This window comes from Ictidomys tridecemlineatus, chromosome 2, assembly GCF_052094955.1.
Source record: "Ictidomys tridecemlineatus isolate mIctTri1 chromosome 2, mIctTri1.hap1, whole genome shotgun sequence".
Classification (NCBI taxonomy): domain Eukaryota; kingdom Metazoa; phylum Chordata; class Mammalia; order Rodentia; family Sciuridae; genus Ictidomys; species Ictidomys tridecemlineatus.
The window spans coordinates 30,595,131-30,613,880 of NC_135478.1; the positions used below are offsets into that span (position 1 = coordinate 30,595,131).

An 18,750-nucleotide genomic window follows, 5' to 3' on the forward strand; every position below is an offset into this window, starting at 1 on the left:
AAGAAAAAAAAAATATATATATATATATGTGTGTGTGTGTGTGTGTGTGTGTGTGTGTATCTCCCAAGAATTTGTAGGAAGTAGCTCAGATGCTAAAGGTTTTGGAGATAAACTTTAGCGCAACTAAAATTCAAAATTATATTTGCACAGGAATTATTTGTGTGAGTGGCTCGTAGACCCAACTCCATTGCTTTTGACAAGGACTTTTGTGAAAAAGAAGTTTTTTTAAAACATGCATTTGCAAAGAACTTTGTTATTAACTCCGTGTTCCAATCCTCCTTGGTGAGGTAGATTCCCATTTTCTGCTTTATTCAAAACAGAGGGCAACAAAGAGCAAGTGGAATTTCCTCTCAATAATACAGTTCTATGCACACGACTATTCTTCCCTTGGTCTTTTCTTTGAGGTCAACTGAGGAGAGGGTGGGACTGGCTCTAGATATTTTACTTATTAGAATAATGTATTGTTTCCCACCAAAACTTGCATTGTGAGATGAACTATAGGTACATTTTCATTTCTTGGACGAACTTGCTGAATGAGTGAGTTATGTGTTTGCACATGTGTATGTGTGTGTGTGTGTGTGTGTGTGTGTTTGTTCATAAAAATAGTTACTAATTTCAATGCTAAACAGGCATCTATGGAATTACTAGGTTAAAAGCATTAGACTCTACTTGAAATTAGAGATGAGTCCTTAAAAATTACCTAAATTAGCTGGTGAGAATCCTGCAATTAACCAAAGTGTGGAGCAGCAAGTGATAAGCCTGGCAAGCAGGGTAAACACAATGCATTTGGGGAACTTAGAGAAAAGGAGAATTAATTCTCTGATTTGTGTAATTGGAGGGAGTTTTATCAAGGCCAAGTGGAGAGTTGAGTTATGCCTTGACTAATAATTAGAAAGGAGATAAGGGATGAATACCCTTGTTTAAAGGAATATATCAGTGTTGGCTGCATCTTGAGCATTGTTTCCTTTTTTGTCACCATTTTTTTCATTATCTTTTTCTTGTTTTAGAGCATGTTGGAACATCATTTAGGAATGTATTTTATCTGATGAAGTATAGAGCAGAATATGGGATAATAATGATGTCCAAGGCCAAATTTTCAGAGCTAACAAATATTGAGCACCTACTTTCCTCCCAACACTTGGCTTGGATTTTCCTACTTGATCAGCCTGCGAAGGAAACGCTGTAATCATGGCTATTTGAAACTTCAAGGGAGCAGGTAACTTGCATTGGACATAGTTAGTAGGTGATGGAACAAGGATTCTGGCACCTGACTCTGGAGGCTGGACTCTTAAATAGGCTGCAACTAACAGGGCACTTGATGACCCACTATTCTAATGTTAGGTGCATCTAACAACTGGTCTGGCTCAAGCTTTGAGGACTCACTTGTCATCTAGGACACCCATGATTCCTGGGTATGGGACACACTAGAGTGGGTCACTTTGTCCTCATTTGTCCCCCTCCATATCCTATCTGATTATGCCATAAACACTTAACTCCTTGACCTACCTCTTTCCCTCAAAGCCTCCTGCTTTTCTCTTCCAATTTGTATTATAAACCACTTGAGATTGATATTCCAGTGACTTTTACTTCTTCCCTAACAGAAAAATAATGCAACTTCAACAAAGCACGGACTATGATAAATACTCTTTATGTTGTGCCTGAGCACGATGTCTCCGGGTACATCACAGTCCCAGAAAGATTGTCTAAATTGCTACTACAAAATAATATGACCTACTTTTGTAAAGCTGTGTTTTCTAGAAAGTTAATTATCTCAGATTGGAATGCACCAAGGTCTCAATTATTAATTTTCTATGACATAATCTTTCTATCATGTTGTGTCTTGACTTTATATGTAATAAGAAAATGCATGAAACTAGTATCCTGCAATCCACGTTCAACTCCTCACTCCACTCTTTATCCGTGGGCTAACACCTTCAAGATATGATTAGAATGTAGGTCAGACTCATTCCAGATCCTGTATTCCTTGCACTAAACTGTCACAATTCACTTTGAAAGGACTAAGCACTGTATTTTTCAAAAATCCCATGTAGGAAATGAGCTTTTTCTTTTTGCTGAGAAAAATCCTTTTTAATGAGCCAGGGATGATCCAACTCCTCCTAAATATAATGGACTCTGGTTTCAATACTTCTCCTTACTAAACAGCAATGGCTACCATAGCCTATGGACATCTGGCCATATGTTTCACTTCCTCTGGCTTATGCTGTCCATTTTTTTTTTTGCAGGTGGAAAATTACTAGTATTAATAAGATCTTGGACCATCTAATTAGGTACACTTGAGCCCTCCCAATGGGTATAGGGCTTAATTGCTTTGCAAGCAGCCACCTGCAGGCATAGACTGTTAGCTTAACACTGCACATGGTGGGACACAGCCAGCTCTTCTAATACTGTCCAGTTGTCCCTGTGGATGTTGAATGGTTCAGAATGCTGTGGGTGTATGTAAAAGCACTTGATTTATGTGTGCAAGATGAGGAGTGCGACAGAGAAGGAAAAGGCAGAAAAAAGGCTATAGTTCTTATATCTAGCCTAATAATAAAATTAAAATCTTTAAAACTCTTACAAAATATATGCTCCCACTGAAGCATCCTCATTATCATTTGTTCCTTAGACAAGAATGAAGTGAAGTTATATCTCCAAGGGTCACCATCAGCTCACACAGCACTGGACAAGTCAGGACTGTTTTCAATAGTGTACTTGTGTGCTTAGTTTCTCAGTCAGAGTGAAGCTCCTTTAAGAAATATAAAGTAAGATAAAATAAAGGAACTCACAAAATCATTCCTTTGTTCTGACTTTTTCTGCATTTTTCTCTTTAAAAAGAAAATTTGACCCACTTTTGAAAAAAAAAAATAAAATGACTTTGTTTTTCTGAACTGTAATTTGATACTAACTACAGATTTTAGGAATGTTTTAATAAAACATCTGGAGATGCAGCAAAACTGGAGTTACAACCAAAGAGGTAAAATAACAATGACCCAATTAGGGGAACATGTCATAGGTGATATATAATCTTAGTAGTGGAAATTCATCTCCTATCAGAATTAACTTCTTTCTAAATGATAATAAACATTTTTTACCAATCCCAGATTTTCAGGAAAAGACTTGTATTGTAATGCAGAGGAGAAAGAAAAAAGAAAATTTGTTTTCCAATTTAAATTTGCATTTGATGATAATTCCTAGTGTCCACGTAACAGAGTGCATTGTATTCATTTCCACAAAAGAAATCAAAATGAGTCTTTTCTCCTTTTGCCTTTACTTCATTTCTGGATTGACTCTTCACTGATCTTGGCCTAACAGTTTTGTCTTCTAGTTTTCCGCAACCCAGAAGTCACACAGAGATGGGGGATGAAAGCAGGAAATAGCCTGAAGTGTAAGCTGTGGAACTTTGGAGCTGAATAAAGACACCTGCCTGATGACCAGCACTGTCACTCACTAGGCTGTGACTAGAATGAAACACCAACCTCTCTGGCATCAGTTGCACCAAGGATACAATGGGAATAATGAAAATTCTGACTTTCTAAACTGTTGATTGAATTTGCTGATTTGAATCATGCAAAGCAGTTAGTTTGCAGTGCCTGAGGCCCTGGAGCAGCTTAGACAAGTTCAGGACTTGGTATCACCACTATCAAGAGATCAAATGAACATTTCCTTCTTTAACAACACTGCAACCCCTGAACTACCCTGAGGTTCTTCTTTTGGAAATAGATCTGTACCATTTTGTTTGTGATTTTTTTGAGGTATAATTGCATTCGATGTGTATATACACCTATAAATACAGTGCTTTGCATGTCTGCTGTCAAAGCTCCTCCCTCTCTTTCATAGTCAATCACCATTCTGATTTTTATCTTCATAAACCATTTGCCTATTCTTGAACTACCATAAAGATGGAATCTTACAGTAAACACACTTTTTCATGGCTTTTTAAACTTACCATCATGTTTTAGAGATTCATTCACATTGCAATTATCAGTTGGTTTTTGCTTTCTCTTCTTGGGATAGTCCATTATACGACTGTATCACATTGTTTTTTTTGTCTGTTCTCTTGTTGATGGACATTGGATTGGTGCCTAGGTTGTTTATCATTTAAAGCACTTTGATAGAGATGGTGTGGTATGCATAATATTGTATTATTTTGCTTTATCCTATATTTTAGATGTGGCACTTTATAGGCATTCTCACCCTCATCTGAATAGGGTTTAAGAGTCTAATAAACCTAGATAATAAACTTTGGAATGGACCCATAAATTTAGATTACAAAATGGCCCACGCACAGGCACAGATTCCTGGGATTCTCTGTTGCCTGGCACATGCAGGGATGGTTGACTCTTGCCAATAGGACATGGTTGCATTTGTCCTGAGGAGACCTCTCTTTTAGGGTGCTGTCAGAGCTCTTTAAAGAACATAGATTTGAAACTTCCTCACAGTACTCACTAGATCGCAAACTACTGTTACACCTGCTTGGGGATAAATGTTTGCCTGTGTGATGGAAATTTGGTTTTAGACATTTTCATTGCATCTTGGTTATGAGAGCAGGGAAAGAGGCCAATAGCTCTCAACTATTGCCAACAAATTCAAAGTTACCAATAGTTATACGAAGGCATGCTGATTATGAATGACACTTGGCTCAAACATATTGACTCAATACAGGAACAATATGTACTGAGAAATTTAACTGTAGAACAGCATAATCTTACAGATGATGATGCCATTTTCAACTGACCCAACCATCTCCAATGAGACCAGGTTAGAATTTTTCTCTGGCAAGGGTTTACGTTTACACTTAACAAATGTACATTAAAATTTGACTTCCCATTTCCAATCCAAAGAATTCCAGTGGGGCTGTTGTCAATTTGTTTCTAGAAAGGCTCTTTCCTTGCAAGCTGGTGGCATGGTAGATCTGATCTTGTGGGTCCCAGAATTCTTATCTGCTTCCATTAATATGTTTCTTTATTTTGGCTCAAAATACATCTTAAGGATCCTCTTGATCCTGCTGTGTTTTCAGAGCTGTGCCACTTTTTGATGTTTGTTTGTTGGATATTTTACTTTTATTTAATTTTTTGAGTCTTCAATAATTGGCGAGATTGTAGTGTGAATTATATAGGGTGCTGTGTGATCTTTCTTTCAAATGAAAGTGCCATTTAATTGCCCTTCTTTCCTGATGATCTCATTCATACCAAAATTGGAACCTGGAAGCTAAGGCCCCTATTTTTCTCTGACTCAGTTTCCTGTGTTCTGAAAGAAACTCCTTTCCCTATGTTAATTGTTATTCTTCTTTTGTTGAGACTTAAGTGGTGTTAAGGTAAATTCTCATGTTGTCCTCTTAGGCCAATTTTGAGCTTTTTAAAATATTGGAAGCACTCCCACAAGTGAATTGTGTTCCCACAATTTCCCAGCATCATTCATTGCTCTCTTTTCACAGATGCAAACACAAAAAAAACACATCCTTTGGTACATAACAATCGTAAATTAAATACTTTCCCAAGGTCAGGAATATTTGTTTCAGGAAAGAACTATTTTACCCAAGAACAGGATGTTTCGATAAACTGAATATTCTGAGAATTATCCTATGTACCCATCAGGGCTCCCACTGTGAAGCCTTCTGTCCCCTCTTCACTGAGAAAGAGCTAAGTCCTTAATTTGTCTTCCCTGCCTTCTAAACTTCCCGACTCCAGCCATCCAAGTATTGGCTCAACGATTCACAAATTGTGTAAGAAAGAGATTTACATTCCTTGGGGGGGAAAAAAAGAAGTCTTTAAGATGGAAAAAAAAATTAAGATTGCTACCATGTGTCCATCTGAGGTCTGTTTCTGCTGTGATTCTAGTTTTATTTTGGTTTAGTGCTGCTTTTGACTTTCATCTTGATGTTTACTCCTGTCAGTTTGGGAGTTTCTGGTTTTCTTTACCAGCTGGACTTCTGGGTTACTCAGTTTGGGGTTGGCTTCATTTGTTTATTTATATTTTGGAAAGAAGGTAGAACAGAATTCCTTGCCCGAGCCAAAAAATTATTCTGGTCCCCAATTTTTTTTTTTTTTCTCCAGAGTCTAGGTCACTTCATTTGCATCTGTGAGGTATTTAGGCAATAGCACCAACACTTTTTTTGAGAAGATAGAAGGTGTTCTGTGAATAAAAAAACAGTGTCAGCTTTTTTCTTCTTCTAAAATGGTGTACATGTATAAACTATTAATTATAGATGTAGGATTCTTATTATTAGATGCTAATCTGCCTTTCAAAATTGACAATAAAATCAAGAAGTTGCATGCAGTTTATACAGCTATGACATTATTGATCAATTAGGCAGGAGAGACTGCCTGGCACTCCCGGATGTGTGGATTTTTCACAGTTCAGGACCTGGCTCTGATTCCTGGTCTTGTTGGCTTCCAAGAGTCACTCATTAGTGATGAGACTCAGAAGAGTGTGGTGTGCAGAAGTTGGGCCCTTGCAGGCTCAGGAGTCAAACAGGTTGGTTTGACAAAGTTCTAGTCCAGTTGAATTGTTCTGAGGGTATTCTTACTCATTACCTTTATCAATGAGGGTACCTACCTCGTGATATAATTGTAAAACCAAGTAGTCTAATGGATACACTAGCACACACAGCAGATAAGTGGATTAACAACAATAGGTAGTGATGTTGAAGAAGGGTTACAAAGCAGAGTTTGTAGAAAGAGACATATTGCTAAGAGGTTCATATAACTTAAGACATGAAAATATGTTTAGGAAATGTTGCTTAAACATGGAAGAAGAGCAGAGGCCATCAAATCAAATCCACTATGTGAATTTTATTTTATTTTTATTTTTTTTTTGAGAGAGAGAGAGAGAGAGAGAGAATTTTAATATTTATTTTTTATTTATTTTTTTTTTCTGGCGGACACACGTCTTTGTTTGTAGGTGGTGCTGAGGATCGAACCCGGGCCGCACGCATGCCAGGCGAGCGTGCTACCGCTTGAGCCACATCCCCAGCCCCCACTATGTGAATTTTAAATGAGTCAAGTTATGACAATATAGTATTCCCATATGTACCAGATGAGCAATACCTGCCTTTAGGACCACACAGATGGAAACATTGGGAGGGGCATCTTGATCTGAGAGCAGCATCATCAATAATTCAGATCACTTTCAATCATTCCCTTCTCCTCACTGATGCATTCTTTAGGTATACAAAGACCTTTAGTTTGGGGCTAGGCACATATTTCTTGTCTCTGAATTATGTTTTCTCATTAAGATAGTTGTATTGCTGGGCATGATGGCACACACCTGTAATCCTGGCAGCTCAGGAGGCTGAGGCAGGAGGATTACAAGTTTAAAGCCAGCCTCAGCAAGTTAGCAAGGCCCTAAGCAACTCAGAAAGAACTTGTCTCTAAATAAAAATATAAAAAAGGGCTGGGGAGGTGACTCAGTGGTTAAGTGCCCCTGAGTTCAATCTCCAGTACCAAGGGGAAAAAAAAAAAAAAAGATTGTTGTATATTTATTCTTTGATCTATTTGGGGGGAATCACACACTATTCACACTTATGTGCTAATATGGTTGGAAAACTGAGGATGGCACTTATATTTATTATTACATACATGTCAAAAAAGTACAATGATTATGGCATATATTAAGAAGAATCTCAAATCACATCCACTTAAGCAAGAAAGAATGGCATAGTGAAGTGGTAGGTAGGTGAGGATGTGGGTGGGGCTCAGGGCATGGCAGGTATCACATTCTAACCACAGCACTTAAAGAGATTTAGAGTAACAAAAGTATGTGACTGACCATTTGTCAAGTTTTTCTCTTAGGAAAGTAAAAGGTAGAATTTCTGACATTGTCTCCAGTGTCTGAACTTCCATCTTAACACATCCATTATTAGCTCTTTTTGCTCCTTTAAAAGCAGGCTAACTCCTGGAAGCCAATTCATGGAATGGTTGTTTGCCAAAGGCAAATGTGTTTAATGCAAATTCATTAACTTGCATTTTCAAAAACTATTTTTGATGGACAACTTTTTGTTTTTGCTGTCATCTGTATATGACAGTATGTTTCCACCCTTGCTTCTGTGGCCACCACCTGGAGGATGAGGGACGAGAGCCGGAGACTTGGAAGACTTAGGCCTTTAAGAAAATATTTCATGGGGATAATTACTGAACACGAAAATGCTCATGCATATATTATTTTGCATGAGGATATTGTGTTGTTAAATATTATTCACATAAATTTAATACATTCTGCAATATTTTCTTGAATATCAAGAAGTATAGCAATCCTCTACTTTCAGGAAAAATAATATATTCTTGAAAAATAGAGTTTAAAGTGCTCCGTATTTGGAACCTATATCTTTTAGTTACATGCTTCTCCTTTTCTACAGCATTTCTCTCTCCTAACCTGCATCTTCCCCTTTGTAATTCTCTGTTCTCTTGTCTCTCTTTCCTCAGCCTCTCCTTCTCTGTGTCCCTTAGCTCTAATAGGGGTTGGGACAGATACAAATTTAGCATTTGTTAAAATGCTGTAATGAGGACAAAAATCAAAACCCATGAATCACAACTAAATAGCTGAAAGATACAAGTAAATTTGATGAATTTATTTTTATTGTTGGTTGCTGTTGAATTAGACTTTGAACTAATTGGTTTTGGGAAAATTGCCCACTCAGTAAACTGATTTCTGATGGCTTCACGAAAAGCCCATGCATTCTGGGAAGAGTCAGACCGATAGAAACATGGTGCTTGGAAGGATCTGCTTTTTTTGAATATAGATTGCTTTGGGGATCTACAGAGGAATGTAGTCCTATGCAAACAAAGGTGACATGACTGGCAGCTCATTAGTCTGGAAAAATGTAGATTCTGTAGCTGTGTCCAGCACTGATAACCTAATACAACTTAATAAATATCCTTGTGTCTGTACACTGACAACCTCAAAAGAAAAATAGATCAGGCACAATTTATGTTTTATATATGATCAAAATAATCTTTAAAGTAATTGGCAACAAAGAGTCTTAAAGTGCCTAATTCCTATGCTTGCCATTTTTAAAAAATATGAAGCATCAAATGATTTTTTTTAGTGTTCCCTGTTGAAAGCCTAACTCCATAATTCAGTTTCAAAGGGTTACCAGGTATTAAATGATTTATTTGGTTCTCTTATTTAATCATATAACAAACATATGAAGGGAACACTACCATGACTCTCAGTTTATAAGGAAAAACCACACTTTGTGAATTAAGTAACTTGCTATAGTGTCTCTGCTAGGAAGTCAGGATTCAGAACTAAATATAGACCAAAAAAATATGAAGAACCACATATATAATTTTACGTTTTATGGTAGTCATATCTAAACAATGAAAAAGGAAATTAATCTAAGTAGCATATCTTATTTAATGCAACACAACCAAAACACTATAATTTCCGCAAGAAATCAATTTCAAACTAAGTCTTTTAAATCCAGTGTATATTTTTATAATTTCAGCACAGTACATTTCACAGACCAGTGGCACTTCAAGTACTCAATTGCCGCACATGGTAAAAGGCTATCATATTTGATGGTGTTTCTCTAAGTGTGCCATGGACCAGCAGCATGGACTTGAAAGCTGATTGGCATGCTGACTCTGAGACCTGCCCTCCATTCCTATTGAATCATGAACTTCATTTTTAACTAGGTGAGCAGGGAACTCATGCATATTAAAGTGGAAAGGGCTGCACAACATTCCCTGCTCTTTAGCATCTTGCTTCCACTGTTAACACATTTTGCAAATGTGCATTCAACACCTGTACCTGACAACCCTCTGCTAGATAGCCTTGATGATAGTGTGACACAGTAAAAAATGCATTGGCTTTGCCATGAGGCAGATTGCTAGCTGTACTGTTTTAAAATTGTATACAATTACACTGAACCTTAATGTCTATCTATTACATGGAGATCACATCTTTGCCAATTGCTGATAAATATCATTCTCTCCTTCCGTGGCTACAGACTCTCAGTTTTTAAGTGACCAGTATTGTCTCCACAAATACAATTTTTTCCTCCTCAATCTTTCAGGGACTAAGTTCTCACCAATGAGATTCTAGCTCATGTCTTTCTCCCTCTTGGAAACATTCTTTAAAGTTTTGGACCCAGTTGAGAATTATATCCCTTTTCTCTTCTTTTTCTCTTTCAGCTTGGAATATGAATTTGACAAATAGAACTCTAGCAGTCATTCTGAACCAGGATATGATCTTAAGAATAGATTGCACACTCCAGGAGGGCAAAGCAGAAAAATAGAATACTCACAGGTTCCAAGGTACATGCAATCCTCCACGCAAGTTTAATTTCATCCTTCATAAATACATACATACATACATATATATTATCCATATATATATTTTTTTCTGTGAGAGAGAAAGTAGTCTTGTTTCAGTCACTCTGGGATTTCTTCCATATACAATAGAATCTTATTCTGTTATATTGACTCAAAATATTCATTGCACAGATTAAATAAATTAATGAATGTATAAAGCCTCAATAAACACTAAATAAATTCATTTGTAGATGGGAGAGTTACTGATGGCCTACAAGGAGCTCAAAGTAGAGGGTAGACAATAAGGTAAATTAAAATTCATTAGAAATATTTATCGGGAATACCTTGGATTTTTTTCTTGCCTTGAGCATACACCTATAAGTATATACCTTCCAGCCTACTAAAATTCATAATAGTTTAATAGCATGGCTAATGATAAATGTGTTTATGTCTAGATTTCTTCTTTGAATAATGAGGTTTTGCCAGAGGCAATGAAGCTTCTTAAACAAATATATGTCTATTGAATTTCTTGAAGATTTTTGCAAGCGTTTCCTGCCCTAGCAGACACTTAACATGTAGTCCTAGATGTTAAGACATTGGAATGATACCTTCTGGGAAGCCTTTTGATAATTTAAGGGGAAACATGTCTGTTTTCTATGATCTTTGACCATAGAGCAGGGATTTTTATTTAGGTATATTTATCATCTAGGTGTTTATTTTTGAGGTGAAGGATAGAACTAGGAGAGAATCAGCATCAATACTTACATTTATGGATATGTTAGAAAAAAATTTAAGTCATGAAAGAACCTTAAATTAAGGACATCCAAATATCTTATTTTACAGATGAGGAAACTGAGACTTACAAATGAAAAGGTGCATTCATGTCTAGGGCAAGGAATAGAGCTTGAAGGAGCTTACAAGGAGCAGAGCTGGCCATAGAACACAGCCACGTGTTTTCCATGCACAGATCATGTGTTCATACCTCTGATGCTGTTCATAGAACTATGGTGCCCTTGCTTTTCCAAAATGTGGGCAGTGAGTTACATTATAATAAAGGTGTTCACAGCATGATCACATTTAACTCTTTCAAGAACCCTCATTTCTCAAAGAATAAAATTGAAAAGAAATTGGGGGGAAGAAGCCTGAGTTGTTTTAACGTGGGTAAAGACAATAGCTGAAAATATTGATTTTTTTTTTTGTGTGTGTGTGTGTATGTGTATGTGTATGTGTGTGTATGGTTTTAGAAATGGAAAAATTTTAAATGCCCAAGGGCCCAGAACTTATTCTTCTTTTTAAGGACTCCATACTAGTGCTGGCTGTCTGGGTGTGGAGTATGAACACTTGGGGTCACACACCTCCAGGGGGTGCCCTACATATCACAGCGTCAGTGAGTAGAGTTTCCAGGAATGGTATGATGCACAAGGAGCTGTGCTTAGGTGGCATACCCAGACGACTCTTCAACACAGATTAGGAACACAACAAAGCCTTTTTCCTCCAGGTTCTGCAGGTTTTGGTTCCCAGGGGTGGTTCCTACACCTTCCTTCAGAAGGCTACCCTCAGGCCACTCATGCTGTGCCATTTTTTTAGCTTACAGATCTAAAGTGCCTGGAAGAAAGCATGGCCTCCATGGAAGATTCTCACCCTAGAATGGGCTGGTGCAGAAGTAGGATTGCCCAGCTTTCTTCCCAGGTCCCAGCAACTTGGGAAAACAGACTCCAGAATTCTTGCTAGACCAGGTGCAGGCTGGCGATTTGTCTGAAATCACTCTCTTCTGGATTCTTGCTCTTCCGTTTTCAGATTTTCCTCTGTTCTTAGTCATGTCTCTTGGGAGATTTCTTATCAGGCTATTTGCACAAGAATCCAAGAAAAGTAAATTGCTGTGGGACCCACCCATGTGCCACCTGGATCCCTGTTTACACTAGGAACTCACGCTCCCATTGGCTGGAACCCGAGTTCCTAGTCTTGTGAAAGCAAAGCCTCCTCTGTCTCTGTACACATCTGGCTCCACTTCAACATGCTTCTCTGCTTTTTGCTCCCACCCTCGCCACCATGTGCCTCTTCCTGTTGACAATTTCTGTGCTCTCAGAGGTTTGTGAATTATTGGAGAAAATGAAGTAATAAACTCTGTGGAATACTTCAAAAATAAGCCCAACCATAACAAAGATCCCATAGACTTAAAAAAGCACAAACAGAACAAAAAAATTTAAAAAAAAAGATTAAAAGGCTGTGGCCTAGAATAGAATCTAGAATCATAGAGCAGGAGAGTATATGGGCATCTGTTGGTAGGGAGTTGAGTGGGCACATTGCTCTGTTGTCTCTGTGACTACTTGCAAGTTCAAAGTTATTAAGAAACATGCGTTGGAGACTAGATAGCCTTTGAACCAGGGGTGCTGGCAAAGCTGGATATCCATACGTAGAAGAATGAAACTGATCCCTATTTCTCATGCTGCCTCAAAAACCAACTCAGAGTAGATCAAAGATCTAGGGATTTAAGTTAGGAAAATAAGATGGCTGAAATTATTGATTAAAAATTTTTTTTGTGGCGTTAGAAATGGAAAAATTTTAAATTACCAAGAGTCAAAATTTCATTCTTATTCTTCTTCTTCCTAAGGACTCCATATTGGTGCTGGAAACTTAGCAGCAGCTAGAAGAATATATTGGCTCAATACTCCAACACATTGACTCAGGCATGGACTTCCTTAATAAGACTCCTGAGGTACAAGAAGTGAAACCAAGAATCAGTAAGTGGGATGGCACAGCAAAAGAAATGACTAAGAGCATGAAGAAAGAACCTACAGAATGGGAGAAAAACCTTTGCCATCTTCTCCTGAGATAGGAGATTAATATCCACAAATATAAAGAATTTAAAAACTTAACAACAACAATAATAATAATAACCCAATTCAAACAACTAAACAGATAATTCTCAAAAGAAGAGAATTATATGACCAATTGAATATATGAAAAAAGTGTTTAGCAATTAGGAAAATGCAAATTAAAATTACATTGAAAGTTCATCTCACTCCAATCAGAATGACAATGATCAAGAATACAAATAATAGTAAATGCTGGTGAGGATGTAGGTGGGACTACAAATTAGTACAACCAGTCTGGAAAACAAGATGGAGATGCCTCATAAAATAGGAATGGAATTACCATATGACCCATTTATTCTACTCCTTGCTATATATCTGAAAGATCTAAGATCATCATACTATAAGGATGCAGCCACATCTATGTTTATAGCAGCACAATTCACAATAGCCAAGCTGTTGAACTGACCTAAGTGCCCATCAATAGATCAATGGGTGAAGAAACATTGATCAATGGATCAATGGGTAAAAAAAGTAAAAACAATGTTATTATGCAACCATAAAAAAGAATGAAATCATGGCCTTTGCTGGATGGAACTGGAGAACACCATGCTAAATGAAACAAGCTAGACTGAGAAAGTCACATGTCTAATGTTTTCTTTAGTATGCAGAAGTTAGTTCAAAGGAAGAGAGAAAAATAGGATGGGTGAGTGGAAAAATTCCATGAAAATGGAAATCAGTGGTATAGAAGGTGATTGATGGGGAGAGAAGATGGATGGAAAGCGGGAGAAACAGTGGAATGAATCTGGGTAAACTTTTCTATGTATGTATATGAATATACTATAGTGAATTTCACCTTCATGTATAGCCATAATACAGTAATTAAAAACAACTGTAAGTAAGTAGAAGAAAGATCACTAGAGCAAAGTAAAAGAAACATGGAGATAGAGGAGATAAAAGTACTCAGCACTGAATTGGAGTAAATTACATTCCATGCTTGTATAATTATGTCAAAATTGATCCAAATATTATGTATAACTAAAATGAACTAATAAAAAAGTTAAGTAAAGGACCATCTTTTATGTAAAGATAGAAGAATCCCAAACTATTGCATGAGTATATTATCTATAAGGTACAGTTATATATGTATATACACACACACACATATCACATATATATGGGTGTGATATATATATATATATATATATATATATATATATATATTACACACATAGGAAGGAAATATTTCAAAATGTGAAGGTTGTTCTATTTTGGAGTGATCAGTGATACTGTTTTCCTTTTTATTGAGGTGTATTATGTGTACAATGAGGTGTGAAAAGCAGTTTCCCTTAATTCATTTGAGAAATATTTGATTCCCATGTCACCATTGCCTAGAGCCCAAGAGCCATGCATGGAGCATGAGGAGCAAGCCAGAGGCTGTACTGTGACTCTTCTCAGTCAATACCAGCCCTTCACTTTGCTCCAACCCTGCATAGAGGGCCACCCTTCTGACTTATATTACTGAAGATTTTTTACCTCTGTATTGTTTCCCATATTTTCACATTTTCTACAGTGACCATGGATTATTTTTGTAATGAGTAAATAAAGGGAAATAGATAAAAAGACAGCTTCATCCAGCAGTCTTGGCATCTCATGTAAATACCAAAAGTGATGTTCAGAAATTCTAAAGCTGAGGCCACCAGCAAGGGAGAATATAGGCTCTCTTTGCCATGGCAGTAAAGGAGCAGAAGAATGCATGAACAAAGAGGTCCTACACATTCAGATATTGGATGGGCACCTGAATCTCAGCTCCAGAGCTTATGTGAAGGGGCTGTGTTTTGGGATTTTGCTAATTTTAGACAGTGGTTTCTTTGCGTTTTCAGTTGTCCACACTCCGAGCAGGGAAATGGGATTGGAGATTTTAAGAATCTGATTTTCACTCATCTGTTTCAGACCTGTGTTTTCAAACCCGTCCTTTTTCAGTGTAAGGGTTTGCTGTTCCTAAAGTGAGGCAAATTGTCGCCCCTGGAGAGCTTGGCTAGCAGAAAGGAAGATGTCATTGCTGTGATGGTTCACCAGCCATGTTCAAGTTTGTGCTGGCAGACTGAGGGGATCTGCACAACAGCCCTCAAGCCTTTATTCTGGAAGTCTGATGACAGGGAAGAAAAACCTTGCAAGGATTGAAGAGAAGCTCTTCAAATCACCTTTTCTTGAAGGTTTCAAAGGTGTAGAGAACCTCTTAGGGTCTCAGGTTAAGATTTTAAAAGGACTAAATTTTGCTGACCTCAAACTCTTTTGTATTGATTCCTAGAGACACTTAATATTATCTTTGTTCATTTTCCCCCAAATCTTAAGCATAGGAGAGGAAAAGTGGTTTTGCTAGAATAGCCAAAAAAAAAAAAAAAAAATCAAGTATTCACTAAGTTGCAAGTTAGCACCCCAACCTTGCAAAGAAAGTGACTTGGTTAAAATCACATAGGGGAATTCTTTTGTATAAATTGTATGCAATCAGTACTTAACTGTATGAGTTTATCTTTTCCCTTATAAATTGAGAATATCAACATCCTTGTAAAACTATCATGGGGGCTGAAATTTAAAACAGTAAAAGAATACAAAACTCAAAAGACATGCCATTGAAGGTTTCCTTTCTCTACTTTGAAGAATTATTCTAAGGAACGGTTAATAGGAAAAATAAGAGAGTGATGAAATTAAGTTCACACATTTTTTAATTAGGCATAAGAATTTCAAATTACAGAGCCTCTACCTACTTGCTGAGCAGCTTCTCAGAGCTATGGTGTTTTTATTTTAAAAAATAGGATTAAGAAGAACTATAATTAATAGGTCATTATGAATATTAAATCATATAAACACCTATAAAGTTTTCAGCACAAGGCCTCACAAACAGAAAAAAAAGTTAAGATAAATTATTATTATTTATATTGAGGCTGAAATGCTATTGTTATTATTCATGAAATGAAGAGACAATGATAATGCTTTCATGTTACATTAGAGAAACATCTACATGGAAATGTAATTATTTTTCTGAATGTAGGAATGTTTTGAAGAAATGTTCTAGAATCTGAGCACAGTATTCTGAAGCCCTGCTCATAGCTTACCCCACTGGTTCCTTAGACTAACACCTCTTTATTAATTTGGGTGTTGTTTTATTAAGAATCTAGTGTTTGAATAAGAACATGAAATTTTTAATATTACTTGGATAAATGATACATATTCTTATATACAATCAAACTTTTTACACTCATTACTGAATTTGAGTCTATAATTGGTCCAGTCTCCAGGAAAGTAGACCCTTATGTTTCTAAACCTTAATGAAAAATGAAAAAAGTTCAGCAAAAAGACAATGGTGACAACATTCAAGTCCAAGAGCATGACACATACCATATCCTGTGCTCCCTGGAAATGCCCTTATTGAAGGCATTATCACTCCTAAGAATCAAGGTTTTCTTTTCTCTTCTTTCTATAAAGCATATAGCACATTATTTCCTACGATGAAGAAACATGTGATTTTTGTTCTTTGGACAAAATTCATCAATCATCTAAAAGAGTGAATATTTCAATAATATTTCTACATGTATAATTTTGTCTTGTTTTAGATAAACTATTTTTCAGAACACTTTCAGCAACTTTGAGCAGAAAGTGGTTTTATGTTGTTCTTTTTTGACAAGCAAAGAAAAGTACCCATGAATATTCATGTTAGAACTACATTATCTAATTAATTATAGCCATAGCTTGGAAAAGGGTGTAAGAATTCAGCAAAACGTCAACAGAACATAATATGAGAATCATTTAACTCAATGGGATGGGTTATATATTTTATTATAACTTGTAACTACCATTTAAATTTACTGTTTTTAATTTTTCATATATACACATGCATGTGCTTGTGCTCACATGAGCATGCACGCACACACACACATACACACACACACACAAATTCCCTCTAGAATCAATTGTCAAACATTTACCAAAATCCCATTGGTGGGAAGGGCTGGATGAAGATAAACACACTTTTTTAAAAAAACTTTTTTATTTGTTTTAATTAATTATACATGACAGTAGAATGCATTTATGCACTTTGATATATCACACATAGATGGGATATAATTTCTCACTTTTCTGAGTCTACATGTTGCAGAATCACATTGGTCATGTAGTCACATATATACATACAGTAATAATGTCTGATAGTAATCTTTCGCCACATCCCCTCCCCTTCCCTCCCATCACTTCCCTCTTCCTAATCTAAGGTAATGCTATTCTTTCCTAGTGACCCCTGCCTTATTAGGAATTAGCATCCACATGTTAGAGAAAACATTCGGCCTTTGGTTTTGTGGGATTGGCTTATTTCGCTTACCATGATATTCTCCAACTCCATCCATTTATTGCCAAGTGCCATAATTTCACTCTTCTTTAAAGCTGAGTAATATTCCATTGAGTATATATATAACACATTTTCTTTATCTGTTCATCTATTGAGGGACACCTAGATTGGTTCTATAGTGTAACTATTGTGAATTGAACTGCTATAAAAATAAACATTGATGTGGCTGCCTCACTATAGTATGCTGATTTTAAGTCCTTTGGATATAAACCAAGGAGTGGGATAGCTGAGTCAAGTGGTGGTTCCATTCCCAGTTTTCTGAGAAATCTCCATACTGCTTTCCCTAGTGGTTGCACCAATTTGCAGTCCCCCCAACAGTGTATGAGTGTGTCTTTTCCACCACATCCTCGCCAACATTTTTTGTTGCCTTTATTCTTGATGATTGCCATTCTGACAGGAGTGAGATGAATTCTCAGAGTAGTTTTGATTTGCATTTCTCTAATTGCTAGAGATGTTGAACACTTTTTCATATATTTGTTGATCAATTGTATTTCTTCTTCTGTGAAGTGTCTGTTCAGTTCCTTGACCCATTTATCGATTGGGTTATTTGTTTTTTTGGTGTTAAGTTTTTTGAGTTATTTATATATCCTAGAGATTAATGCTTTATTGGAGATGCATGTGGTAAAGATTTTCTCCCAGTCTGTAGGCTATCTCCTCACTTTATTGTTTCCTTTGCTGAGAAGAAGCTTTTTAATTTGAACCCATCCCATTTATTAACTCTTGATTTTACTTATTGTTCTTTAGGAGTCTTGTTAAGGAATTCAGATCCTAGGCCGACATGGTGAAGATTTGGTTCTATTTTTTTCTTCGATAAGGCACAGGGTCTCTGTTTTAGTGCCTAAGTCTTTGATCTACTTTGAGTTGATTTTTGCACAGGGTGAAAGATAGAAGTTTAATTTCATTTTGCTACATATGGACTTCCAGTTTTGCCAGCACCATTTGTTGAATAGGCTAACTTTTCTCCAGTAAATGTTTTTGGCACTTTTGTCTAGTATGGTATAACCATATTTAATCTGGGTTAGTCTCTGTGTCCTCTATTTTGTACCATTGGTCTACAAGTCTATTTTAGTGCAAATACCATGCTGTTTTTTTCACTATAGCTCTGTAGTCTAGTTTAAGGTCTGGTATTGTGATGCCTCCTGCTTCACATTTCTTGCTAAGGATTGCTTTGACTATTCTGCATCTCTTATTTTTCCAAACAAACTTCATGATTGCTTTTTTATTTCTATGAAAAACATCATTGGGATTTTAATAGGAATTGCATTAAATCTGTATAATGCTT

The 18,750-nt window shown here is 36.5% G+C and overlaps 2 long non-coding RNA genes across 6 annotated transcripts in view; both read right to left on the minus strand.

Moving 5' to 3' along the window:
• Positions 1-18,750, minus strand: part of LOC144375051 (uncharacterized) — a 428,255-nt gene that overhangs the window by 136,309 nt on the left and 273,196 nt on the right. The gene's annotated exons all lie outside the window — the stretch shown is intronic.
• LOC144369780 (uncharacterized) lies at positions 10,262-13,169 on the minus strand. Its single transcript, XR_013429545.1, has 2 exons — positions 12,825-13,169; positions 10,262-12,097 (listed from the first exon to the last, which is right to left on the minus strand). It is a non-coding gene; the product is annotated as an uncharacterized LOC144369780 (long non-coding RNA).